The sequence below is a fragment of the Camelus ferus genome, chromosome 10, assembly GCF_009834535.1.
Source record: "Camelus ferus isolate YT-003-E chromosome 10, BCGSAC_Cfer_1.0, whole genome shotgun sequence".
NCBI lineage: Eukaryota > Metazoa > Chordata > Mammalia > Artiodactyla > Camelidae > Camelus > Camelus ferus.
The window spans coordinates 50,677,671-50,704,839 of NC_045705.1; the positions used below are offsets into that span (position 1 = coordinate 50,677,671).

General features: G+C 46.1%; 1 long non-coding RNA gene across 2 annotated transcripts in view; it reads left to right on the plus strand.

Annotated features, from left to right (window-relative positions):
• LOC116666440 overlaps positions 1-26,632 on the plus strand; it is a 29,968-nt gene extending 3,336 nt beyond the window's left edge. The window contains exons 1-2 of one of the 2 annotated variants that reach the window (XR_004323290.1): positions 12,054-12,187; positions 22,352-26,632. This is a non-coding gene — a long non-coding RNA (uncharacterized LOC116666440). Of the gene's footprint in view, positions 1-12,053; positions 12,188-22,351 lie in introns of those variants that run through there. The other variant, XR_004323289.1, reaches the window with a different exon arrangement.
• Positions 26,633-27,169: the final 537 nt, after the last annotated feature.

The following is a 27,169-nucleotide window of genomic DNA, read 5'->3' on the forward strand; positions in this document are numbered from 1 at the left end:
TCAAAAAAAAAAAATCATGATATGTTTGAGTGCACTTAAAGGAAATATTACCTAAACCCCTCACTGAACAGATAAAAGAAATTTTAAAAATTAATGGAGCCTCAGAGAAGAGAAGGCACAGAAAGTCACAGAGTACAGAAGTGGATTCCAGGTCTCCAACACCCCTGCTTCACTCTGAGCACGTCAGGCAAACTCAGCCTCCTTGTGCCACTGCTCAGTAGTCTATATTTAATAACTATCTGTCCCCAGCCCACTCTTCTGGGGTGGTGAATGTGTGCCTGTGAAGGTTGTCTGGGAGATGCAGATGGCCACATTAGCATCAGAGGGAGGGAGAGAAGGAAGGCCCAGATTCATCCCCAAAAATATCTATATCTCAGACTGGAAGCAGTGGATCTCAACAGCACCATGCATGCCTCTTCTGAAAGAACTCCAGGTGATGATCTCCATCATCCTGGGCCATCCACCTGGTGGTATTCCGGGAGGCTGCAGGGTTGTCAGGCCTGGCTTCTTTGTATTTCCAGCCCAGCAGCTGGCTTGAAGAGAAGTCAGAGTTGAACTAAGTGGATCCCCCATGTGGAGATTTTCTGCAGGGACTCCAGGGTGCATCTCACTGAGTTTGAATGACAGGGAAAAGAGTTACCACCTGTGCCTCCTCCTGCAAATGAAAAATGGTCTGTGCCCTCAGACCCCCTCCTCATGTGTAGATGTTCCAGGAAGGGGTGAAACAGTGAGTGTGTCTCACCAGCCTCCTCCTCAAGACACTATTAAAGGGCTTTGGAATTTCAGAAGGAAGAGGAAGGCTGGTATCTATACAGAATCTGGTTACCTTGTTAAATGATGAGAAAAGGCTGATTGGCCCCAGTCTACCTTGGATGCTATCTTTGGAGAAGGGTTTTCTACACCAGGAAGTGGAAACGTTTGTACCTCCCTTAAGCGGACTCAGGAGTATGCAAGAAGGAAGATTGCGGGGGACCTGTTCCAGCCCCTTATCATCCTGATAGGCCTCAGAATGCACTATTTTTCATGGTTGAGTCATAGACAAGTTTTCAAGGTCATTAGAAACTCATCAGGCCTACCACACATTCAGTGGATCTTCCAGAGACAGTTTGGAGAAGAAATGGCACCTGTCAAAATCAACAATGCCCTCAGAGCCACCGCAGCACTTTGGGGAATGTGTGCATTTGGCTGCAATGATGCAAAGGTCCACAGGCAGGAGGTGACATGACAACCAGAGCAAACAGAGAACAGATGTGCAGAGGAGAGGGGAAGAAACACAGGGTCACGAGTGGTCTGGCCCCAGCGCCAAAGAGCCTAAGAGATGCGAGGAGCAGAGGTAGAGGTATACACACACATACTTAAAGCCAACTGTGAAATCCAAGGGCATGATTCTGGTCCTCAGAGACACAGGAGACCAAATAATAGCACAAAACCCTTGATTTCTCTCTCTCCAAATCCACATTTTCTTCTCACCTGCCAACTCTGCTAACCGACACAACTTCAGGCTCCAAGTAGACACCGAGGCAACAGCTTTCCCAGACCTCTTCAACAGCTTCCACAACTGTGTGAACACTACTCCCTCTAAACATTCCTTATTCCATATCACGGTAAAGTCCTGCTTCTCTGATCCAACCCTCATGATACAATAGGCAAATAAAACTGCTTCTTCCATGGGCCTACATTGGGCCCGTGTTACCTGATTAATCTTCACATCATCCATACAGGATTACTTCTGAGAATTACGAGGCTGAGATGAGTAAGCCAATTTTACACTTGGTGTATTAGTCAGGGTTCTCCAGAGAAGCAGACCAGTAGGAGATGAGATATAGATGTAGATAAAGACATAGACAGATTGATTATGAGAAATTCGCTCATTTGTTTCTGGAGGCTAAGTCCCATGATCTGCTGTCTGCAAGCTGGAGACCCAAGAAAGCCAGTGGTGTAGTTCCTTACGGAGTTTAAAGGAGTGAAAACCAGGGGAGCCAATGATGTGAGTCCCAGTCTAAGGGCCGGAAAAGACTGAGGTTCCAGCTTAAGCCATTAGGCTGAGAAAGTGAATTCTCCCTTCTGTCTTTTTGTTCCATCCAGGCCTTCAGCGGATTGGGTGGTGCCCACCCACACTGGGAAGGGCCATCTGCTTCACTCAGTCTACCGATTCAAAAGTTAATCTCATCTGGAAACATCCTTACAGACATTCCCAGAAATAATGTTTAACCAGATATGCTGGCACCTGTGACCCAGTCAAGTTGACCCATAAAATTAACCATCACACTTGGAAAAACCAAAGATCAGGAAAGTTAAATACTGTGTCCTAGTATCTGGCAGAACTAGGATTCAAACCTTGGTCTGTCTAGCTCCTGAGTCTAAGCTCCGGTCACCTAGTCACTCTGAGACTTGCCAGAAACACGTATCTCATTAATTATAAAAGTACTGCAAATGTGATGTATACTTATCAGAAATAGGGAAGATTCTTAGACATGTCAGTTTAAAATGTAAGGATACCAAAGACACGGCAAAAAAAGGGACGGATATACCCCCAAAAGACATAAAAACACTGGCAAGAGGACATACATGATAGATCTGTTGGTCACCAAGCAAGTTGCACGTTAGGCAACCTGGCTCAGGCCTTGTCTCATCTGAAGGGGCCTGATCCCTCTCTGCAAAGGCATGTTTGGAAAAGAAATTTGACTTTTGGCCCAAAGAAACGCAATCATTGTTTCTCTGCACAGTTCACCACTCAGCACCCTCCCACTGGCCAACAATCCCTGACAGTTCAACTGGGAGAAAATCAAAGAAGTGATTGAGTGAGGGCTGCTCTGGGCTTGTGCCTGAGAGTCACAGGATCCCAGGACAAAGCGGGAAGCCACGGCCGCAGCGGCCTTCTAAGAATGCCTGAGAGGCCAGCCCTCGAGGTTTTCTATTCCCCTGAGGACTGAGGAAAGCATCTCAGAACAAGGCTGTGGCTGCCCCATGGACAGTCTGGAGCAAAACAAATTTATGTTGCAGGGTTCACTCAGGGCAGAATAAGAACAGAGGGACCTGGGAGGGGGGCAGAGGGAGGCCCAGGAAAGAGGCGCCATGAAAAGAAACATCACCCAGTTGTATTCTGACCCCATCCCTCCTGGCCTCTGGGCTTCATGCCTGCTTTTCTCCCTCTTCCTTTTCACCTCGAATTACTGTCACTCCCTTGCAGACTGTGCTCTGGGTCACCACCTTGAGCAGTCTTCCTTATTGCCTTGGTGCTTCATTCTCCTTCAACGTTCTGCAGACTTGTCTGTGTCCCTGTGGAGTTTTACATCCATAACATCTCCTTCAGAGAAGTACCTCTAAAATCTGTTTCTTCCTTATAAGAAAAATAGGTTTTATCTTTCTTTTTAATAAAAACTGTATCCAATCAAAAGGAAGAATATAAATTATATAATCTCATCACCCAGAGATTTGTACCATCAATACCTTGAATATGGATCTGTTCATACTATCAGTATATACACCTACAAAATCGTGTAGCTGTAGAGGCAGTATAAAAGAGAGGTTAAGGGTTTAGGCTTTGGGAGGGGGAGGGGAGGGGAACGGAGGAGGGGGAGGAGAAAGGGAGTGGGGAAGGGAGGGCATAGCTCAAGCGGTAGAGTGCAAGCTTAGCATGCATGAGTTCCTGGGTTCAATCCTCAATACGTTCTCTAAGAATAAATAAACCTAATTATCTCCCCCAACAACAATAAAAAAATCTTTAAAAAAAGTTTGGGCTTTGTAGTAAATCAGCTTGGATTGGAATCTCAAATCTAGTTGTGTGATTTTTGGATAAATTAATCAATCTTTCTGAACCTCAGTTTCCTCTTGTGTAAGATGGGAAAAATGAAGTACTTATAAAGTTGTATTAAGGATGTTTTTAGGATTAAATAAAGTGATCCACATAAAACCCACTAAGCAAGATACATAAAATCACTGTGTGTGTGTGTGTGTGTGTGTGTGTGTCTGGGAAGGGATGGACATTTAAAATACACATAACAAAAACTTCACCACTTCAACCATTTCAAAGTATAAAACTCACTGGCATTTAGCAAATCTACAGTGTTGTACAACTATCACCATTCTCCAGTTCCAGAACATTTTTATCACCCCAAAAGGAAACCCCACACCATTAAGCCATCACTCTCCATTCCTCTCTCCTCGGCCCCTGGCAATCACTTATCTGCTTCAGTCTCTATGGCAAATCACTTTCTCTTCAGCCTTTATCTCTTTAAATTTTTTCCTGACAGCTTGGTCACATGTCTCTCATCAGCCAAATCAAACTTAAAAAAAAAAAAGAAACAAACAAATCTAAATAAAAATAGAAAACTACAAAAACAAATATATAAAAATGACTTGGCACAGCTCCTGGAGCCACAGCCCTAGAAAGAAGTCTCATCATAAAATCTGAAGAGTGATCCGGCCATGCTTGGTCTGTCTGCATCCTCCAGGGTCACTCACCCTACATCTTATAACCTGGCTCTTGCTGGAGTGCCAGGGGCCTCCCAGTTGTCAAATCCATGTTCTGTTTCCAGCCTTCACCCTCCTTAATATTTTGGCACCACATGATGCTATGGACCAGCATCCTTCTTCAAACCCTCTTTCCTTTGATTTTTAAACACTCCCATCCATCTCTCTGGATGACCCACCTCAGCCTCTTCCTGCTCTTCTGCCTCCACCTCTCTCCTTGGGCGCTCACATCCATTGTCCCTTCTTCCCCTATCACATGGGCAGTAGTGACTTCGAGCTCTCTCCTGAGTTCCAGAGTCATATATTCATCTGCCCATTGGAATTCCTGGGTGTCATCGAGACATCTCAATTTCAACATGTCCAGAAATTGTCCAAAACCCACTTAATAATCTATGTTCCTAATCTCACTAATGGTATTCCAACAACCCAATCTCTCAAACAAGAATTTTCAGAGCCATCTGTGATTCCTCTCTTTTTCTAAAATGTTTTTCCAGTGGGATAACAAATCCTGTTTATAGTTCAGAAACATCTCTCGAGCCCCCCCTCCTATCCACTCTTACTGACACTTAGTTCAAGTCTGCAACCTCACTTCTTTTGAAAACTACACTAACTTTTTCAGTCTCATATGTCTTTTTCATAACTATCTGAGTTATATTCTTAAAATACATAAGTGATCATCACATTTTCCTATTTAAATATCTCTGTCTCCTTAGAAAATGTAGTTAACCCCTTCACCGTATCTGGTTCTGACTGCCTCCTGACCCTCAGCTCCCAGAACATGCCAGGACCTGCCACAAATCCTCCACTGTCCTCTATGGGCTTCTAATTTTTTTTTTTAATTTTTATTTCTTAATGGGGAGGTAATTAGGTTTATTTATTTAAATTGAATAATTGATTGAACCCAGGACTTCATGCATGCAAAGTGTGCACTCTACCACTGAACTATGCCCTCCCTCTACCATGGGCTTCTAAATGAAGCTGCCTTCAATTTCTGGCCCTAGAGGTGGGACACATGACCCAGACTGAGCCATTCAGCAACCTCTACCTCTCTGGCCCCAGTAATTGGTTCTGGCCCAAGTCAGAGCCAATGAAAAGCAATCTTGGGCCTTTACTTGAGCTGGGAGGAAAACAGACCTCTTCTTCCCACTGGACATGAAGAAAGAATGTACAGGGACCAGAATTGCTGTATCTTGCAACCAAGAGGAGCCTGAGAATGGAGCCATCACTAGGGACAGGAAAATCTCACCCTGCTGACATCTTCTGAGATTTCAATCAAACCCTACTCAAAACCATATATTCTTTGTCTCTCATTCCTTTTTTTTAAATTGAGGTATAATTGACATATAACATTGTATTAGTTTCAGGTTACAACATAATGATTGATTATTTGTATATTATGAAATGATCTCCACAATAAGTCTACTCAACATCTGTTACCACACATAGTTACAAAAAACTTTTTTCTTGTGATGAGGCCTTTGAAGATCTACTTTCTTAGCAACTTTCAAATGTTATATGGTATTATTAACTATAGTCACGATGCTGTACATTACATCCCCATGACTCATTTATTTAATAACTGGAAGTCTGTACCTATTGCCTTTTTTAATGTAAGCCAATACGTTCAGCCAGCGCCCCTCCTTCTTAACTTTGCTTAGGATAGTTTGACTTAGGTTTTGTGTTACTTGCAAACCAACTCATGACTCTTTAAGCCCATGCTTCCCAAATTCTGCTGAACATTAGAATCACCTGGGGAGCTTTTAAAGCTCCCAGTGCCAATTAAATCCTAATGTCTGGGGATGGGAGCCAGGCATCAGTCATTTTTTAAAGATCTCAGGTGATTCCCATGCAGCGTGAAGTGTGGGAACCACTTTGAGCAAAGCAAGTTGCTTCCTCAATGCTTCCCCAGTTCCCCATCTTCCAATCGACCAGAGGTCTTCACACCAGATTAGTGGCCTGTCTCCCCCTTTGGGCTCTGAGCAACTTAATGGCAGATTCATGTCTTTCATCCACTCTGCCTGCCTTACTGGTAGGCCCTCAGTGAATGTTAAATAATGAACAAATGAGGAGGGAGGGTATAGCTCAGTGGTAGAGTGCATGCCTAGCATGCACGAGGCCCTGGGTTCAATCCCCCATACCCCTATCAAAATAAATAAATAAACATAATTACTTCCCCTGAAAGAAAATGCACAAATGAGTGAATGACATCTTCTTATATATTTCTTTCCTTCAAGGCACTGTGTACTGGGTACAAAGTATAAGAAATTTCAGGCTCTGGAGCAAGAGTGCCTCTGCCTAAATCCTGGTTCGATGTGACCCAAGGCAGGTACTAAACTGCTCTGTGCCTCCTTTCCTCATCTATAAAATGAAAATAACAATAGTGCTTACATCACAGTGACGTCAGGAGTTCAAGGTCAATACATGTGAAATCCTTAGAACATTGCTTGGTAGACAGCAAGTACACAGTAAATGTCAGCCCTTATCTTCATTCATTCATTTTTCATACACAGAGAGCTGGGTCTCTCTCCAGGCAAGAGAAATCACAGAGAGGATGGATGCTGAGATCTTCATACCTGAATGCGCTGTGGAGGTGGTTTTGCTTTGCATACACGCTGTCAATGAAGATGAGATTTATTCAGGTGACTGGAAGTTTACTATGTTGGGGTGGAGAGCAAATTACTGCTTGGTGGCAGAACAAAAGACTTGTAAAGTTCTCACTACTGCTGGGCTTGCCCTGCACACAATGCCAAAGCATAATCAGGTTTTTTCCAAGCCACCCAAAGCCTGTCATTTGGCCCAAGGCCAAATGAAGGGCTATTGTTTTATATTATTCATCCCAGGGAATTCAGCCTGTTTTAAAGTAACTTTTTATGCCTAAGGGAAAGAGAAAGCACTTCCTTACGAAGAACACAGCTTTATAATAGGATTTTTTGTAATAGAACTTTACCAGTCTAGGCTTTGTCTTTTTATTTTTTAGCATTTCATTTTTTTGTCTTTTGTTTGTTTGTTTGTTGTTGTTGTTTTGTATGGGGAGGAATTAGGTTTCTTTATTTGTTTTAATGGTAGTACTGGGAACTGAACCCAGGGCCTCATGCATGCTAAGCATGCAGTCCACCACTGAGCTATACCCTTCCTCCTCTAGCCTTTGTCTTTAAAAACTTACATGCTGATCAGTTTGTTAACAGTGGTTGCAGGGCTCTTTGCTGTTTTAGGGAAAGATAGTAAGCTTTCAGCTAAGGATGTCCTTGAAAACATCACTCCCCATCTCTTACTGTCAGCCTTCTTATCTGTAAAAGGAGGGGGTGGGCTGCCTCTTTCCTCCCTCCCTCTCTCCCATCAACTTGTATTCATTGAGCTCCTATCATATGCAGGGTACAGCTGGAAGAGCTGTGGGATACACAGAGATAAACAAAACCCTATTAAGCCATTGTCCCATCCTCTGTTAATTTGCAGTTTTGCAGGAAAACTGCAACCAAAAATCATTATGTTGTAGTTAAGATTTTCATCAATTCTCATTGAAACATTTCCAGTGGTTTTCTAACCAGTCTCCCTGCTTTTCGGGTTTTTCATCCTCTACCATGGTCAGAAGGTCCTCTCTGAAACACATGTCCTGTCAGGATGCTGCCCTCCAGCCCCATGACACAAGAGATACTCCATGCCTTGTTTTCTTTACTCATGCTATACTCTCCTCATCCCCTTTGTCTTGCAAACTCCTACTCAATCTTTGAAGCCCAATTCCTTGCTTTTTTCTGTACCTATTCCCTTGGCAGAATAAATTATGAATCTCTCCCTCCTACTGTGCTATCCCACACATTTTTTTAAACACACTTCAGTTTTAGCGTTTAGCACAGTAAGATTCCCTCACCTGCCTGTCTCCTCGAATAGCCACAAGCTCCTGTATAGAAGAGGGAGAGATCTTAATTTTTGTTTCCTGATGTATGGCACTGATCTGGTGCTGAACTGATGATATGGAAGGCATTGAACATCACAGGTGAGAAATGTGTTAAGGAGATGCATAATCTCTAGGAAAACTGCTGGTTATAAATAGAAGGGCAAAAAACATTTCTGCCTTTTTCTTTCCCAAGCCGTAACCATGCATTGGGGGAAAGTTGGAGACCAGGGACCTAAGGGCTTTTCCCCTAATATTTCAAACATGAGGAAATAAAGTATAACACCCCAAACACTCATGTACCCACCATAGAGCCTTAGCAAATCTTATTTTGCCTTACTTGCTTCAGATGTAATTTTTTTATTTTTTAAAAACAGAAATATTACAGTAAATGTTAAAGGGATCCTTTTCCTATCCTCATGAATGTAATGTTTACCATTCTAACGTATGTTTTTACACTTTTACTACATAGGCATACATTTCCAAACAACGTTTTGTACTGTATTTCACATTTTAAACATATTAACTTGATATAGACTCATAGTATATGGAATTACAGTTTGTTTTTCCCTGCAACATTATGTTTTTGAAATTTATCCTCATTGATATTTGAGATTTACTCATGAGGATGTGCTAACTTGTTTCAACTGTTGAATAGCATGCCATGGAGTGATATACCATGTTTTATTTGCTCATTCCCCTGTTGATAGATTTTTTTTGCTATTATAATTGATATCGCAAGACATTTTCATATGTCTCTTTGGGTACACGTATGAGAGTTTTCCTGTGTGTCTAGAGTTGGTTTTGCTGGGGCATAAGAAATATCCATTCTCAAATTCACTCATACACATTGCTCTCCAAAGTGATTGCATCATTTATTCTCTCTCATCAGTGCTGCCCTATCTAGCATGAACCACTGCTGTCCACACTTGGTATTATCAGACTTTAAAGGTCTTGCCCATCTGATGGGGATGGGATGATACCTCGTTGTGATCAGAATTTGCGTTTCTCCAAATACGTGGAGGTGAAGCTTCTTATGTTTATTGGGTCCTTGGGTGTCATTTATTTGTGAATTTCCAGTTCACACCCCCTGTTGATTATCCTCCTGGGTGGCCTTTTCCTTACTGATTGTAGGAGTTCTTGGTATGTTCTGGGTATAGTCTGTGACAAGTTTTTTACTTGGTTTATCGTTTTTTTAAACAAATGTTGTAATTTCAATTTAGGCAAATTTATTGTTTCCTTTATGGCCTGTGGGTTTGTTTTTCTTGTTATTCTCTATTTAAAAAAAATTTCCTTACCCCAATGTCATAAATCTATTCTTTCCTATTTATAGTCTCTTCCAAAAAGTCATACATTCTACTATTCAAAAATTGTTTTTATTTTGCATTCCATCTTGAATTTTAACTTTTCCATATGGATAACAAATTACTTAATATTGGTTATTGAATGGTCTATCCTTTCCTTATGAGTGTCACCTCCGTCATATGTCAGGTATTCGGATACCTGTGAGTCTATTTTGGTGCTCTCTGTCCTATTCCATCCATCTATTGGTCCATTCCTGCACTAATGCCTTTATATCAATGGCTTTGTAATAGGTCTTCGTAACTGGCAGGATGAGTCTTTCCTCTTTGTTCTTCTTCAAAATCATTTTAGCCATTCCTTGGCCCTTTTTCTTCCATATGAATTTTAGAATCAGCTTGTAAAAGTGTAGGAAGATTCCTTCTTGAGATTTTGACAGGAATTTCATTAAATGTATGTATTAATTTGGGGACATCTTCATATTTGTGGTACTGAATCTTCCAATCCATGGGCCAGCTAGAGTTCTCCACAGATTCAGGTTTCCTTTTATGTGGGATGTGGCAATCCAACCCTGAGCATCATTCCCAAAGGAATTCCCAATGGCAGCATAAAGAGCCTCTGAGAAAGCTATCACTGCGTGGGAGCAGAGCCAAGCCGGCAGGAAATGAAAGTAAGCTCTTCAAACCCATTGCCAAGATTTGGCTAACCCAGGGGCCATACACAAGCTCCTGCTTCCTAATCTCACTGTGACAGGTGGTCCTAGTCCATCAAAGCAGGCCCCCCTAGCCTGGGGCTTTCAGCTCTCTTCCTAACCTGGCCCTTTAGGCAGCCCCCAAACTAGAGCTGGCATGACCAGTGAAGCCAGCCTCAGCCTCTCTAACCAGCAGGCATTTTCGGGGACCCTGTGACAAGCCAACACCGGTGGCTCTGCAGGCCTGTGCAGAGCTCTGAGCTTGCTGTCTTCCAAGACAGAAGGGCAGGTGCATCAGATGTGTGACCTCCTCCTGTTTTTAGAGATTGCAACCACCTGGAGAAACGGTAGATTTTAGGCAAACCAATTAGCTGAGCAGACTGAATGGAGATATAATTTGCCACAGGGTCTGGCTTTGACTTCATTCCAGCCACCAGGCTACTCTGTGTTGTTAACGCATGCAGAAGCCCTTGGAATCTGGTCCCTGAGTCCCAGGTAGTGGAAAGCTACTTAGTTTCCTTACACGGTTTATAAAAACAATCATTACATGACATTATGATGAGATTACAACAGAGGCTTTTTTGAGGATCTTCTCCTAGCTCCCTTCTGCGCCCTTTGCATTTGGCTCACAGTAGGTGCTCACTGCTTATGATGCAGATTAGATTCCTTAACATCCCTTAAGCATCTCTCTGATGTCCGGGCTCGGGGTTAAGTGCTTAAAATATCTGAACCCATTCAGTCCTCACCTCCGTGGCACTATCATCTCCCCAAAGGCTCAGGGAGCTACAGTGACTCATCCAATCAAGGTCACACAGAGAGTCAATGACAGAATCATGAGCCAAGCTCTGTCTACCTGTGACTGCGGAATCCGGGTCCAGTGCCATGGACTCACTTTTGTGATGGGAGGGAGGAAAGGAGGGAGGAGGGGGAAAAGGGAGAGACAATGGGAGGAAGAGACAGGAAGGAGGAAGTTGAGAGAGGAGGAGGGAAAGCAGAGGGAGGGAGTGAGGCGGGTGGAGTTGGAGGCTGCAGGCCTGCCTCCTCCTCCCTTTCCTGGAGTCTGTGTCCTGGGATCCTGGGAGTCTAGAAGCCCCACTGCAGCAGTCTTGCCAGAGTGCTCTTGTTTGCCCTTGGAGGAAGGAGAAAGGAGGGCACACTTTCACAGCGGAGGATCGTCTCTGAAGAGGGAGGCACGGTTCTTTGGGGCCTAGTGGATATAGGGCTAAAGGGGAAAATCCTGAGCCCAATTATCCTTTAAGATGGGGATAGAAAAGCCATATCAACCCCATGACCTCTGTAGCCTGGGAGATGGGCTCAGCTAAAGACCACAGAGAGCACCAGAGAGATGATTTGAACAGTATAATTTGGTTAAACATTATTTAAAAAAAAAAACCCAAAACAGAAACCTCTTCTGGAATATAGAACTCAAAGGGTGGAACTCCTGAAATTTTCTTTCCTCTGTTCAGATATTCTATTATATGCGCATATTACAGTGGATTTAACTCCCTTTATCTTGCTTGATTTGCAGGATGTTGTTCAAATATGACCCCACCTCGCAGTGGATGGGCGGGATGGGCGTGTATTGCAGTGGGTGTGGCTGTGGGCACAGGCAGGCCTCTGCGGGGAGGCGCTGGCCCTCCTGTGAGCACAGACGGAGGATGAACTGCCCGTTAGTTACGTAAGACGCGTTACCTCAGCCAAGAAGGAACCACTTTGGATTTTTGACTTCACTTTCACCTTCCTCTTTGCTGCCCCCAGCTCCCCAGAACTCCACCCTGTTCTGAAGGCTGCAGAAGGAGTTCTGAGAAGCCCGCTCTTCCTCCAGGCTCTCCAGGGTATGTGCCTAATTAAAAACCAGTCCAGTTTACCCCTCAATAGGAAATAGGGCAGACAGGAAGTTGGTGCCAAAGCAAGCCAAAACCCCAGTCAGCAGAGGAGGCATCCGCATGCTTCCTGTGGTGACCCGCTGGGCTCAGCTGCAAGGCACATGGGACGGGATAGAAGGACCTGGGCCCTCAGGGCTGGTGAGGACTGGCTGTAGAGCTGACAGGGACTCTGGCCGCCGGGGCTTGAGTCCTTTGTCCTTAGGTGGGCAGCAGCACCTCACTTCTGAGGGGACTTTCTGTTTGAAATAGGAAGTCATTTTGGATTCAGAAACAGGAGCCAGTCTACAAGGGGACAGATGGGAGAAGTGAGCAAGAGCTTACAGTCCCAGCCAAACGGGGCCCAGAGGACTCCCTATTCACTGGGAAACTGAGAATTGGAGCAAAAGCCTGGTCGCTCAGATTGGGCTGGTAAGGGCTGGAACTGAGAAGATAGATGGGGGCCCCAGGTGGCAGCTTCCCAAGTACCACTTGATTTGATCCTCCCTTTCCCAGTACACAGAGGGGGCTCTTACTACTGAGTCAGGCCTGGTTTCACTGAGTGATGGGCCTGGGAGAAGCTAAACAGAAGATGTCCAGCCTCTGCAGATGGGCCTGACATCTTCAGCCTCATTGTATAGGTAGTAAGTTGAGCATCTCAACTTGAACCTGTTAATCGTCTGAGTTTCCCCTCCATAGCACCTGGTATTGACAAAGCCCTTAACTAGCATTGACTCTATTCATTCACTTTTTAAATTAGACAATTGCATTTCCTCATTCCCACACTGAAGAGCCCTTAGGAAAATGAAAGACAAACCCTAGGTACAGAAGGGTAAAGGGTACCAGCGAATACTTCCCAGCTGGGTGTGGTTTGGGGTGTTTGTTACTTAGTAATAGATTGCTGGAACACAAGTAGACTACCCCAAAATGTATGACTTAAAACAACCACTATTTATTATTTCTCATGTGTCTAGTTGCCCACGTGTCTTCAGGTAGTTGGCCGGGGGCTGGCTGCTCTGCTGTGGCCTCAGCTGGGACAAGTCAATTCTGCTCTATGTGACCTCTCACTCCCCAGCGGCTAACCCAGGCCAGTCTCAGGGCGGTAGCAGGGGCTTAATAGACAGAGTAAAAGACACAAGACTTCTTAAGACCTAAGCTTGAAGCTGGCATGCTGTCACTTCCACTAAATATTGTTCAAAGCAAACCTGAAGGCCAGCGCACATTCAAAGGGTGGGGAAATTCATTCCATCTCTTGATGGGAGGAGCTACAGTAGGTCGCATTGCAGAGGGTGTGGATACTGGGTGAGTGGAGAATTATGTCTGTTTTGCAGTCAGTCTATCCCCATATCCAATGAGGATAATAAGAAGTTTGCTAGGGGTTATGAGATATAAATCCCTCCTTTGTTTTGACTGAAGTCTTTAGCTAAATCTCCATGACTCAATATTACTTTTCATTATTTTAACTTTCCAGCCTCTACATGGAGGTAAGGAGAAAAGGGAGGAGTAGCATTGGGGTGGCCAGCCACCCTTGTCAAGGGCTTTAGATCTGTGGTTTTCAAATGGCGCTCTTTGAAGCCCTGGGGTTCTCTGGTGGCTTCTCAGCAGCATCCACGAGGGGAGTGCATGTGCCTAAGTGTGAGGTCCCCAGCTTGACCAGGGCAGCTCTGCTCTGTCTTGTGATTTTCTTTGGAGAAATGTTATACAGCTTTGAAAAACACAAAAGAAAAAGATTTGAAGCTCCCATTCACTGAACTAGACCAACCTCTCCATCTTATGGAAAAACAAACAATCTTGGTGAAGTCAAAATGTCTACTCCAAGTTACTCAGCAAATGAGTGTCTTGGCTGGTATTAGAGACCCAGTCTGCTGATCCACCATTCAGTCCAAAGCTAGAACTCCTAACTTTTTTTCCCCCTCTCCTCACTGTGTTCAAGATAAAAGAAGACTGCAGTAGCTGAATGGATAAGGGGGAAACTGAGGCAAGCAAAAGGGATATTCCTGACATGTTTTCACATCTCTACTTCCCCACCCTGTGAGGTCATTCATAGTCCTTGAGCTCTGAGTCTCAGTGACCCCCATTACACACACACACACACACACACACACACACACACCCTCACATGATCCCTACAAGGCTTGACCCCAGAACCACAGACAATTCAGGGCATCATATTGGCAGGTAGGCAAGGCTTACTGGTCAACCTCAGGGCTGAGCAGTGTACACCTGGTGGAGCTAACGCCTACCAGGGCAGATAGAGCTCCATCTAATCTAGGAGAAAAGCTCATTTCCCAGGAGACGTCTTGGTCTTGCTTGGAGCCTGTGATCTCCTTGTTCTCCTTCCAGTGTGTTAATTCCATTTCTTCCTAAGTTAGATTTTTTAGGACATGGGCTATTTATAGCTCCTCTGAATCCCTTTCCAGTCTGTTTCCTGTTCAAGTACTGCATTAGTCACCAGAAACTGTCTCAAGCAATCTCCGAGTCCCTGCCTGATCTCAGCAGCAGGGAACAGGGATGCTGATCAAACTGAGGGTGGTCCTGGTGGGGAGGGGGCAAGCAGGAGGCAGGAGGCAGGAGGCTGGGCAGGGAAGCAGAGGGAGCATCTCTTGTCCCCCATCCTCTGTGGAATGAAGCTCTGAGTCCTTATGGCTTCCTGGAGTTTACTTAGCCCTTAGAGACACAGAAGCCCTTCAGAGGCACCTCCATTTAGCTGCATATTTTTGCCATTACTTGATGACCTATTTGCATGCAGCTCCTTGCAGAGAATTTCCTCCCAAGCCATATACGGTGATTTCGTTGCACCACAATCTGAGGTTTCTATTTGCAGCGATAGAGGCTCCTTCCTGACTTCCTCCTGCCTGTCCCCACATCCCTCTTTCTCACTGTAGCCTGCCTAGACTGCTCGGAGATTTCTCCAAGCTCAGGTCTGTCTGAATGTGTTTGGGCCCGGGAACGTACCAGCTGCCTCCGAGGGCAGGACCCCTGAGCTTTTGTATCCAGAGACCCAGGGAGCAGTGAGCTCTGAGGCCAGGGGAGGAAGAGGCAAAGGAAGTGGGTGAAGGGGGCAGCATCCAAGCCTCCCATGTCTTTCCACCTGTGTTCACATGGTTCCCTTGCCAGGAATGTGTCGAGGTGACTGTGTCAAGGGATCTAGTACTGGAAATCTTCAGCAGGTCACCATCATCCCTGGAAGCCCCTGGCTATCTTGAATACTTGGATCGACCTCTGCAAATCCCTAATGAAGGAGTTGAGTGTGGGGTTTCTGACCCTACCTTGCTGGGAACTTCCCCTTGAGGGAAGTCTGAACTTCTATTCACATAGTAAGTCATCAGGTGACCAGCATCCGGGAGACTAGGGTCTTTCCAATTATAGCTTCACCACTCCCCAAGCCCCAAACCAGGGGATCCTTATGCCTTGAATAAAGCTCCTGGGTTTCACAGGTGACTCAATCTAAGCTGTCCTTGAGGGCAGTAGCCTTCTCAGTCCCAGACTCAACGTTGCCCATCTCAGAGCAGCAGAGACACCTACCACTGCAGGTCACTGAGTACCTATGCTGAGCTGCCTGGTGAGTGCTGTGGAGACAAAAATTCCGAATGCTCAGAAAGAGTCTTGGTGAGAAGGTGCCTGAGCTAGACTCGACCCTCCTGTCTCGCTCAGAGAGCAGGCATGCACACCAGCCCCCTGAGCGGAGGAAGTGGAGGAGGAGGAGGAGGAAATCAGACCAGAGATGTGCACACCAGGCGGCAGCCCAGGCCAGGCGTATCAGGCTACTCCTCAGCTGTGATGCGCACCAGCAATCTGGCACAACTATTTTGATTTCCGTTCAGTTTCCATCCTAGGAAATGCATTACAGACTGTCTCCCACAGAGCACGCTCAGTTACATCCTTGGGATGTGAGAGCCCAGAAGACGCAATCAGGGACAGCCGAGTCAGGCTTAGTCAAGGATGAGATTGCTTCTGCCAGTGCTGGTGGCCTTGGGACTGATTCCCAAGAGCAGGGCGGGGACGCAAGGACCACGCAGGGATGTCCCTCCTCTAGGACCATGATTGTGGGTTCTGAAGCAGAGAGCATCAGACGGTGAGACCCTCACTCAAGGTTCTCTTAAAACAAGGCTCTCTCACTCTTTTTTTTAATAATGAAATTAACATACATACAGAAAAGTACATAGAACCTTATACATTCTAATAAATAACTATAAAGCAAACGCCCATGTACTCACCACTCACATCAAGAAATGAAACACTGCCAGCCCTCTGAAGCCCCTTGCATCTGATCACACCCTCCATCTCCCTTAGACTTGTATGGCATTTACTTCCCTTTCTTTGAGTTTTACCACTTAAGTTTGCGTTCCTAAAGAAAATAATTTTGCCTGTTTTGAGCTTTGTATGAATAGAATCTTCTTTGGGGTGTTTGTGTCTGGCTTCTTTTGCTCAGTTGTGTTTATGAGAGTCGCCCATATTGTCGTGTGCCGCTGTAGTGGCTCATTTTCATGGCTGTATAGTATTCAGGGCTGCTATATGGGAATCCCATACTTATTTATCCATATGACTGCTGATGAACATTTGAGTTGTTTTCAGGTTTTGACTATTACGACAGTGCTGCAGTGGGCATTCTTGTACATGTATCCTGGTGGCATGTGCATGTATTTCTCCAGGGTTTATACCTCAGCGTGTAATTGCTGGGTCGAAGGATGTGCATGTCTTCACTTTTATGAGGTACTAACAAATGGTTTTCCAGATGGTTGCCCTGCCTCTTGCTCTCTTCTGTTGCACAATTGTAACAGCTGTGCTGAGGGAAGAAAGCCACAGGGTCAGAACTGCTGGTCCCAAGAGATGCTCCAGAACAGAGAACTTCTGTTGAGAAATCAATCTGTGTGTGCCTTTGTTTCTTTCTCATTTATGGGGCCTGTCAACCCCTTCCTCACTGTCCCAGCCCTGCTGTTACAACTCCCCATTACTCCCCTGACCACAAATTCATTTCACTGTGGTTCCCAGACTAATCTAGTCAAGGACATGGAGGGTAGTTGTCCTCTGAAGGTTATTCCAAGGATAGTGGAACCCCTGCCATCAGATAGGGAGCCAGGGCAAGGGTTTAAGCAGGGCTGGTGGCAGAATGGCATTGTCATGTCTGGAATCTGAGGGCTGATGGTTCCTTGTAGCAGCCTGGGATAAGCAGAGAACAGGAGATATTAGGTCCCTCACTAGGCCCAGAAACCTGGCGCAGACCTAGGCCTGCCTTCAGCATAGCACATCACTCAGGAGTCTATATTGCAGTGAGGAAAAACAAAACAACAACAACAACAACAAAAAACTTGAATACTTTTAAAGCAAAAGGGGAATTTATTGGCTTGTAACAAAATATAGTGATAGGCTGCCTTCAGGAGAAGCTTGATTCAGAAACTCTAGCAATGTCATCAGTGGAATATCTTGCTTCTGGTTTAGAAGAGTCAGTAGTTGCTAAGACATGGTAAGAGGAAACTCCAGAGAAAAAAGAATGGAACAGGAATGGAAACCAGCGGCCCTGGCTGAGGCCAGGTCTCGGCAGGATCTATAACTGGAGACAACTTGGGGAGTGATCCCCCATTTCTAGATAGCGTGAGTGCCCCCAGCAGGCTCCTAGTGCCCAGGGAACCATTCTTAAATTTGGGGATTGGCAGACTCACACAACCCTTTAAAAGCAAGTTTGCATCTTCAGATTCTCAAAAAAAATTAATGTACTGCTGCTATTCTGAGCACCTGGGAGGGTGTGCTCAGAGAGGAAAGAGAAAGTGAATGTTCTTACTAGACTTGAAAATTTTGAATATATTTTCTATGGTAGAAATTAGGAACTGAGGTCTGATTTTGAGATTTGGCATGACTTACAGATACGTGAGGAAATTTTGATTCTAGCACGCTGTCAGAATTTCTGGGACATTTCTATGGTGTGTGAGACCAAAGGGACAGAATATTAGAACTCGGGGCTGTCTTAGAAATCTTAGAGGTACAGTAGGTGCATTGATTTTTAATAACATTTATTATTATTTTTAAAATACAGAAATAAACTTCAAACCAACTGATCCAAAGTTCCATTGATAAGACAACCATTTGGCATTTTTCAAAAATCACACCACTGCATGCTATTTACACAAAACAGTATAAAATGAAAAAAAAATGAAATCCTCTTCCTTAGCCTCACCTACCCACAGGGACCCTCTAGTCACAGTTTCTTATGCGATTTTCAGAAAATTATTTCTTCAGCAGTCAGATCCAGAGTAAGAAGGGTTGGAGACCTGCTCTGTTAGCTGTCCCACATAAATGAGGGGCGACCCGAAGCATTCCAGGCCCTCTGGCCCACTCTCTAGTGGGCCTCGGGGCCCTTGTTCTGGGTGATGGATTCAGCCACATGGCTCCCGGAAGCCTCCCCTAAGGGCTGGGGTACACCGGCCCTCCTCCCATCCTCCAGTCCCACTCCTCCCTCGCCCACTCCGGCTCCATCCCTACTCTTCACCAGGGCATCCTCTCCTGAGGAAGCTCACAGCAGGAGAATATTAACTGAATGAGAACACCCTGAAGGGAAGGATTTTCCTGCTGATTACATGTCTGTCTCTCTGGAACATCTCTGTTTTTCCCACAGTGATTCATCCAGGGATGATCAGAGACAGGCCTGTGGGGGAGATGCCACTGCTCCTCCCCAGCTTTGCTCGGGGCCACACACTAGTGCTGCCTTGTGCTTAGAAGCCTCCTACCTTCCCCCTGCCGCTGGTCCCCAGAATTTAGGGAAGAAGCCTGGGCAGTACCTGCTTTTAGTGTGAAATCCTTTTCCTTAAGCATCGCGTCCTATGTCTCTGTGAATATCCCTTTGTATGCAATTGGGCCTGGAAGTGAGGTTCTCAAAAATTCTCATTTACTCATTCATCTGTGACTGCTGAGAGTTTGCCATGTACTAGGCACGGTGCTAGACCTTCAGTACCTTTGCATCAGGCCTTAAAAGATAGCCAGGTTTTCCTGAGGCTGAGGTGCGGGGGGAGGCTGATCAGGCATAAGGAACAGTGTGCTCAGAGATGCAAATATCTGAAGGTAAATACAACCAACTCCTTATAATTAGATTCTAGAGGAAGGGAAGGCCAGTGGCAAGAACCAGGCAGGAAAGGTAAATGGGGGCTGGATGACGAGGGATCTTGAATCCCGGGATTATCAATATGGACTTTATTTTAAAGGCGGTGGGAACCTTTGAGTAGCAGAACTGAATCAGTCAGGGACCCAGCAGAACGGGCTGGCACGCTTAAATGAGGATAATTTGAGGAGTGCTAAACGGAAGGGCTTTTTACTCAGGTTTGGGCATCATGTGCTAAAACCACAAGGTATGATGCTCTACCTGAAGCAAGTAACAGGAGAGCCATGGTAGGAAGGGGCGAGGGGAAAGAGCACTGCTGGGACAGTCATGAGAAGGTCACCTGGAGAGGAGCTGTGGCCTCAGGCTAAGGTGACTCTGCAGTGACGTGGGTAAAGACCCAGCCTCACTCTCTTCCCCCTTTGACCTCCTGCTGCTGCTCCCCATTGGCCGAGTCCAACCAAAGCAGAAGCCAAGGGAGGCTATCATCGTGGTCCACTCAGGTCAGCCCCCAGGGCCAAGAGCGGGATAGAAGGGGTTTGCAGGGGTAGATGCACAGGGTGGGGTGATGAGATAAGCAGTTCACCAAGACCACTTTGAGTAGATGGAGGATGAGTCAGAGGCAGAGGGATGGGACAGGGAGAGGGTTGCAGAGATGGGGAGGAAGAGAAAGATTTGAACCATATGGAGGACGCGGAAGTGTCATGACCTGTTGACAGGGACAAAGTGCTGTGTGCACAGCGGGGTGGGCCGGTAACACGGGTTGGTAAGAGAATTTACCAGAGGTTAAGTATGAGAATAGAAAGGAGTTAATTAGGGTACACTGTCATAGGAAAGAGCGGGCCACATGGGTGAGGGTGCCTGTGTGAGCACTGAGGGCTGGTTATTGGGGACTTTTATAAAGTAGGGTCACAAGATACCTGATCAGCTTGTGTGCAAGGCTCCGACTGGTTGCAGGTGAGGTAAGAGGTTTAAGGTCCATGAAGGGTGGTGGGGTCTATGACTCTGATAAGGTGGGCTGAAACAAGCCAGCCGAGCTATTGTGAGATTAGGCATTGCCTAGGGCTATTAGTTTGCTAGGGGAAACGTGCCCAGCAAAGAATGTCAGACATCTGAAAGGCCAGGGATGGGGGGTCCTTGGACTTTGAAGAATGGCAGTGAGCCCAACACTGAGCACAAGAGAGGCGTCTGGAGTAGCCTGGGTACTTCGGTGGGTGGTGACACCATTACATAGGAGTGGGTTCAAGTTCAAGGGCAGGAGCTGCTACTGGAGAAAAACCACGATTTCCTAGCAGCAAAAGCGACTGTGGACAGAAGTTGTGATGGCCCCCTGGGTCCCTGCTCTGGTCAGAATCACAGTGGCTTCTGGCATCCTTCTCCTTCCGTTCTGTACCCTTTTTCTCTACCATCTGCAAGCCCCCAAACACCCAGTCACGGAGGTCTGCCCTTCTCAAAGTGTCCAGGTTGCAAATCGATTTCTCTGACTCCACTGCTCTCCTGTCTCCACTGGTCAAAAACCAGTCCTTCTTATCAGGGAAAACAATTGCAGTAAAAGGTGACTGACTGCTAGCTCTCTGTGGAGATAGACACATATTGTTAAAGGATCCACTGAGAGAAGAAGAAGACATGCAAATAGCCAATAGGTATGTGAAAAGTTGCTCAACATCACTAATCTTTAGGGAAATAAAAAATAAAAATTTAAAAATCCATTAAAGGATCTACTGGAGTGAATTTCTAATTAATAGACTATGCAGGAGAGATTTTTATTTTTGACTCTGGCCCCTCCCAGAAACTCTCTGATACCCCAATTCCACCTGGTCCCCCACCCACTCAAAAGAACAAGGTAAGTGATTTAGTGGTTCCTCTACAATGCTGGCAACCCCTAATCTGGCATTATGTATTACTAAGGACTTTCAATGATGGTGCAGATTTTCAGTTTGGCTTCTAAGAAATATATGGTATGTTTGGGGTTGGGTAGACCTAAACATATTTTAAAACAACAAGGCAACTTTGGTAAATTTTGTGAGTAGGATATCCAGAGTCCCCCCTCCCTCCCACAGTGAAATCCAACTGTCCTGCCCTAGGAGAGCTGCCTTGAAGAGGAGAGCAGTAATGGAAGGTGGGAGCCAGGGAGGCAGTGTTGCTAGGCAGCCGGCTGCTCTCCTGGGTTGCCCTGGTGATGATGGTCTGTGTGTACCAGGTGGGTGTTTGTGGATACTTGCTGAGTGTCTATATAAGCAGGCTGGACTTTTTCACCACGATGTGTTCCTGGAAACCATGTCGTAATGTGGATTGTCAAAATTTCCCAGAGGAACAGCATTTGTTCTCCTTGAAGGGTTGCATTCTCGATGAAAGATGCAGCCAGGGATAAATCATAACTGTGATCAACAATCTGTCATAAGCAGAAGGTACAAGTGCCCAAATATCCTCAGTGAGTTCTGGGGCTAAAATTACCCCACAGGCCTCACCACAAAGCCATTACCTGACTCCACATGCATCCCCACGTACCGTGCCCGTTCACTCACTCATTCACTCGTTCGAGGGCTGCAGGGGTCCTTGTGGTCCACTCCCAGCACCAGCTCCACTCAGATGATTAGTCTTCTAAGCCAGCGTTATGAGTTGCGGTCCCCTTCAGAAAACCCCTACTACCTCAGAATGTGACCTTATTTAGAAATAGGGTCACAACAGAGGTTGTCAAGTAAAATGAAGTCATTAAGGTGGGCCTTAATCCAATATGGCCCATGTCCTTATGAAAAGGGGAAATCTGGACTCAGAGACAGACATGCACAGAGGGAAGACAATGTGAAGACACAGGGAGCAGGCCAGTGAAGACGCAAGGTTGGAGGGGTGCATCTACAGGCCAAGGCATGTCAAGGATTTGGGGCAAACCACCTGAAGATAGGAGGAGGCAAGGAAGGGTTTTCCTTCAGGTTTCAGAGGGAACACGGCACTGCCAACACACTGATTTAGGACTTCTAGCCTTCAGAACTGTGAGACAACACATTTCTGTTGCTTTAAGCCACCCAGCGTGTGTTATTTTGTTTTGGCAGCCGCAGAACACTAATATGACTGGCCATGGCAGTCCCACCCTCTTGGCCCAATGCTGGCTAAGGAGCTCTACGGGGAAGACTGCTGGGCTGGGTTCTGAGAACGGTTTCTGCTTCTCCCTCTACGGGTGCCTGGAAGTGGCTCTGAGACTGGCTGCCGTCATTGTACTGCAAGCCTAAAGGGCCAAGCCCTCACTGAGGAGGGCAGAGAGTTGACGGTCAGGACCTGGGACGGGTGACCTTGTTGAGTTGCCCCTTCGGCCAAGCTGGAGCAAGCCCGACCGCTGCAGTTTCGCCACATGAGATGATACATCTCCCTGCGGTTTAAGACAGAAGGTGAAGTCAAGTCCCCTCGCTGACCCCAGTGTCCTCCACGTGTGGCATGTGTGGATTGACTGTCATTTGTGCTCTGCATTTCTCCCTGCCACCTCCCTCATGCAACTGAGCCTCCAGGCCCTTCCTCACCTCCATCCTACAACTCAGTACTGACAGTGGTGGGTCATTTGTGAAGATGGCTGCAATAATTCCTCCTATCCTGTACTTTGCAATGCAACTTTGCTGTCCCTCCTATCAAGAGGTGGAGTTTATTTCTCCATCCCTTAAATCCAAGCTTGGCCATGTGACCTGCCCTGGACAACGGGAAAATAATAAATGAAACACAAGCAGAGACTTTAGAAGTGCTTGTGAATTAGGACTTTTCTTTTGGTTGCACTTGGAACCCTGGGATGGTGATGCAGTTGGGCCTGAACAAGTCTTTAGGACACAGCTTCACCTTCCTTGTTGATTTCAGTTCCTGCTTCACAGGTTTGCTCTTTTCCCTGTCAAACTCCATGTGAAAAATACACCTACTATGCGTACATTCTGCAGATCAGACACACAGTAGGGATGAAAAGTAGAAGGAGCTCTGCATTGGTTTCCTATGGCTCTGTAGCAAATAGCCACACACTTAGTGACTTAAAACAACATAAATTTACTCTCTTACAATCCTGCAGATCAGAAGCCCGAAACGAGTTTCATGGGCTAAAATCAAGGTGTCTACAGGGCTGCATTTCTTCTAGAGGGTCTAGGGGAGACTCATTCCCTTGCCTCTATAGCTTCTCGAGGCTGCCTGCATTCCTTGCCTCTATCTTCAAAGCCACAGCATCTTTAAACCTCTCTCTGACTCCTGCCACCCTCTTCCACTTCTAATGACCCTTGTGATTACACCCAGGTCATCCAGTAAACTCTCCTTATCTCAAGATTCTGAATCACATCTGCAAGGTCCCTTTTACATGTCAGGTAACAGATTCACAGATTCTAGGTATGAGGACATGGACATCTTTGGAAGGCTATTGTTCTGCCAACCACAAGCTCTTTGAGGGGCCTCACACTTGGGTGAGGGTATATATTTATAGCAGACACTGCTACCCCTCACCCACATTCGTCTTACTAGACACACACTTCCTTGCCTTGTATTTGGTGACAGTCATGCAATTGAGTTCTGGCCAATGGGATGTAAGCAGAGGGCACTGCTTGCAGGCTGGGCCACAAGATCCCCCACAGAGGCTCCTGGCTTTTGCCACTTGAGCTGAGTGACAAGGACTCCAAGGACCCAGGGGAAGATGGAACTGCAGGGTGGAAGAAGGCAGAAGCCCTAAATGACAGTAGGACGGTCTTCCTGATGACTCACACTGTATTTGGATAACATTAAGACACTGAAATTTGAGGGTGTTTTTGTCACAGTGATTAACCAAACACCAATAATGCACAAACACTTTTAAAGAACTATGGTATTCAATTTCATAAGAAAACATCGCATTTACTTATTATAATAAGTTGATCTGTGACATAGACTGAACAAGGTTACTTGATAAACACACACAAAAAAATGAAACCAGGAATTATGTGACTCAGCTGTGAGCAGCCCTCTGTATCTGACTTATTTCTATGATTTGTGTTGATATTGACTGGGTGTACCTTATTGAACAAGTCTGATTCACACTGATAAGTAACTGCAAACGATAACCAGTATATTTTAACCTACAGTAATCTCCAGGAACTCTTCGCTAAACAGATATCTCCAGAAAAGCTTGATTCCGAGGTCAGCAGAGAAACTTTTTACTGGGTGACACAAGTTAAAGTTTTGAAGAGCTTCTACACCGATTTACTTTTATGTTGTTTACTTTCAAAAGACTCAGAGACAGTTTACCCAAAACCTGCAGGATAAATGAAACCAAAACCAGGCAAACAAGAACAACAAGATATGAGCCCAGTGGTCAAGCAACTGGAGTTAGAGATTTCACGGGTGGAGAAGCAGGGGAATGTGTGTGTGCGTGTGCGCGCACGCGCGCATGCGCGCATGTGCACATGGTGGGGTGGGGGACAGGAGTAGGCAGAAAGATCCTGTGACCTTGAAAACATGTGACTCTACTGTACAAAATGGTCCTTCTGGGCAAATGACAGGAGGGTCCCATGTCTAGATGGTCCTGTGCCTCACCAGAGTAATGAGCTGAGGGTTCCTATAGTTGCTTGAACAGAGAGCAGAGCCTGGGACCCCCAGCACTAATGTACACAAGTATTGACAGAGGCTGGGGAGGGCCTGGGGCCCCAGAGTAGTTACTTCTAGGCAGTGGTCAGCATCTCGCCTGTGACGTATTATGGGAGATTGGTTCTGTGGCCTCACTGAGTGGGAAGTGAGTCCAGGGAGCCCCTGTTGCCTCTGGCACCAAAAGAAGTAGAACGCTCTGGAAGTCCAGCCAACAAACAGGCAAGGCACTTATGAGAAGTGTCCCCATTTGGGAGCCCAGGACTGCAGGAGAAGGCAGCTCCTCCCAGGCCAACCTGGGAAGCCTGCACCAGGAAGAACCTGCTGGGGGAAGAATGCTCCCATTGACAGAGCACACATTCTGTGCCAAACTCTATGCTCTGCCCTTTACATATAGTTCAGTTGAACGACAGCCCGGGGTGGCAGGGCTTTTAATTCCCAGTTTAGAGATAAGGACGATAGCTTAGCAAGACTAGAGAGTCAGCCCCGAGAGCACATGGCAGAGCTGGCACCGTAGCTCAGTGCTGCTGGAATCAAGCCCATGTGCTCAGCCACCTGCAGAGAGGGGAGGGCTCCGGCTGCACACATGCCACCACTGTGGGATCCCTTTCCTCTTGAACTTTGCTTTGACCGAAATAGACCAGGAGAGGGAGGCATTGTGGCCCTCAGCACCACAATTAAAGCTGTAAGTGTTACCAGGGGTTACCACTGACCTTGGCCTGCACAGAGGGAAACAGCGAGCGGCAAACCCAGGGTACATGGCGTGCGCTGGTAGCGCTCACCCCAGGCATCGGGGCAGCAGGCACAATATGCTCTCATCTTCCTTGCCTTTCGGGCCTCAGATTTCACAGGCTCGGTGACAGACCTTCTGGAACAGCGCAAGGGCCCTCAGAACACTCTGAACCGCTCATTGTTTACAGAACAGTGGCTGCTATGAGCTTCCCAGGGTTAACCACTCTGTAACTGCCCACGTTAGAAGTGGGGAGGCTGAGGCACAAAGAGTTTTGCGCCTAAACTAGGATTCAGAAACTAGTGAAAGCTGATAAACTGTTTGGCTGTGGTCCCCAAGCATGTCCACTGAATATCTGATGCACCAATTGTGGGCTCTAATTAATAGTAGTTCATGGGAGTAATAAACATCTTCCAAGTAAAACATTGGCTTCACCTCTGGGTAGGCCCTGCCAGGTGTGGACCAGGGGAGCTGTGGAGAAGTCAGGGGGTTGACTGGGATAGAAAAGACTCTCATCTACACCGCAAGTCTAACAGTTCACCCACCAAAAGACACCTCACACACTCGCCTGGTCATGTGTGCAAAGTGGGGCTCCTCTCTTCCTTGGGGCGGCAGATACCGGTCCTCACAAGCCCCCAGACAACCTGCCTCCTTGGTTGTTGTTTGTTGTGTGTTTGCTCTGTGACACGGTGGGGTTGTAAGTCACATTTTCTCTCTAACAACGTTGACAGCTGCCTGAGTCCTAGCAGCCCAATCAGGGTCCCAGGGATGATGAAACCCATTCTTTTCTTTTCTTTAATAAAGTTGTTGCCCAAACCCCTTTTCCCTCCACACTTCCCTATAAAACACGTCAAGTCAGGAGGACTTTCAGAATGATGCTTATGTGCAGAGACTTGCCATGAGAAACGACTTGGGGACATTTAATTAGACTGGAGATTGACTGATGAGAATGTGGACTTTTCTCTAAAACTCTAATTTTGGTACTTTATTATTTAAAAAAAATTTTTTTAATTAAATAGCATTTTACATAGTTGTCTTTTCCTGGGCATTTAGTTTTCTTGTTGAATTATTTATTTATTATTTATTTTTATTATTTATTACTTAATCATTTATTTAGAAATTTCCACAAATTCCTTAGAGACAGCGGGTGGGGCTGCAGGAAAAGGGATGGATGAAGATGGAAGCAGCACGGGTCCTGGCTGCGGTGGGCCCAGAACACGTGTTAACTGAGTAAGTGATGGATGGATGACTGAATGAACGAATGAATGATATTTTCACCAAGCAGTGGATCAAAGTGACCCTTGCTCCTCCCTTCCCTTTTTGTCACCTGCAAAATAGTATCCAGAAGTCTCATGTACTTCACCCAAACATTTACCTGTTCAGGCCCCAGGCCCATCTTGAAGGGTTGGGGACTCCCTGGGGTCCAGGCCAGAGCAGTAGCTGACATGGGCCAGTTGCCCCCGGCAGCCACCAGCCCTTCCCTGCCTGGGTTACCAAGCCCAGCCATGCGGTTCCCTCCTGAGTTCCCAGAACACCCTGCCAAGAAGGCAGAGTGGGGCTCACCTCT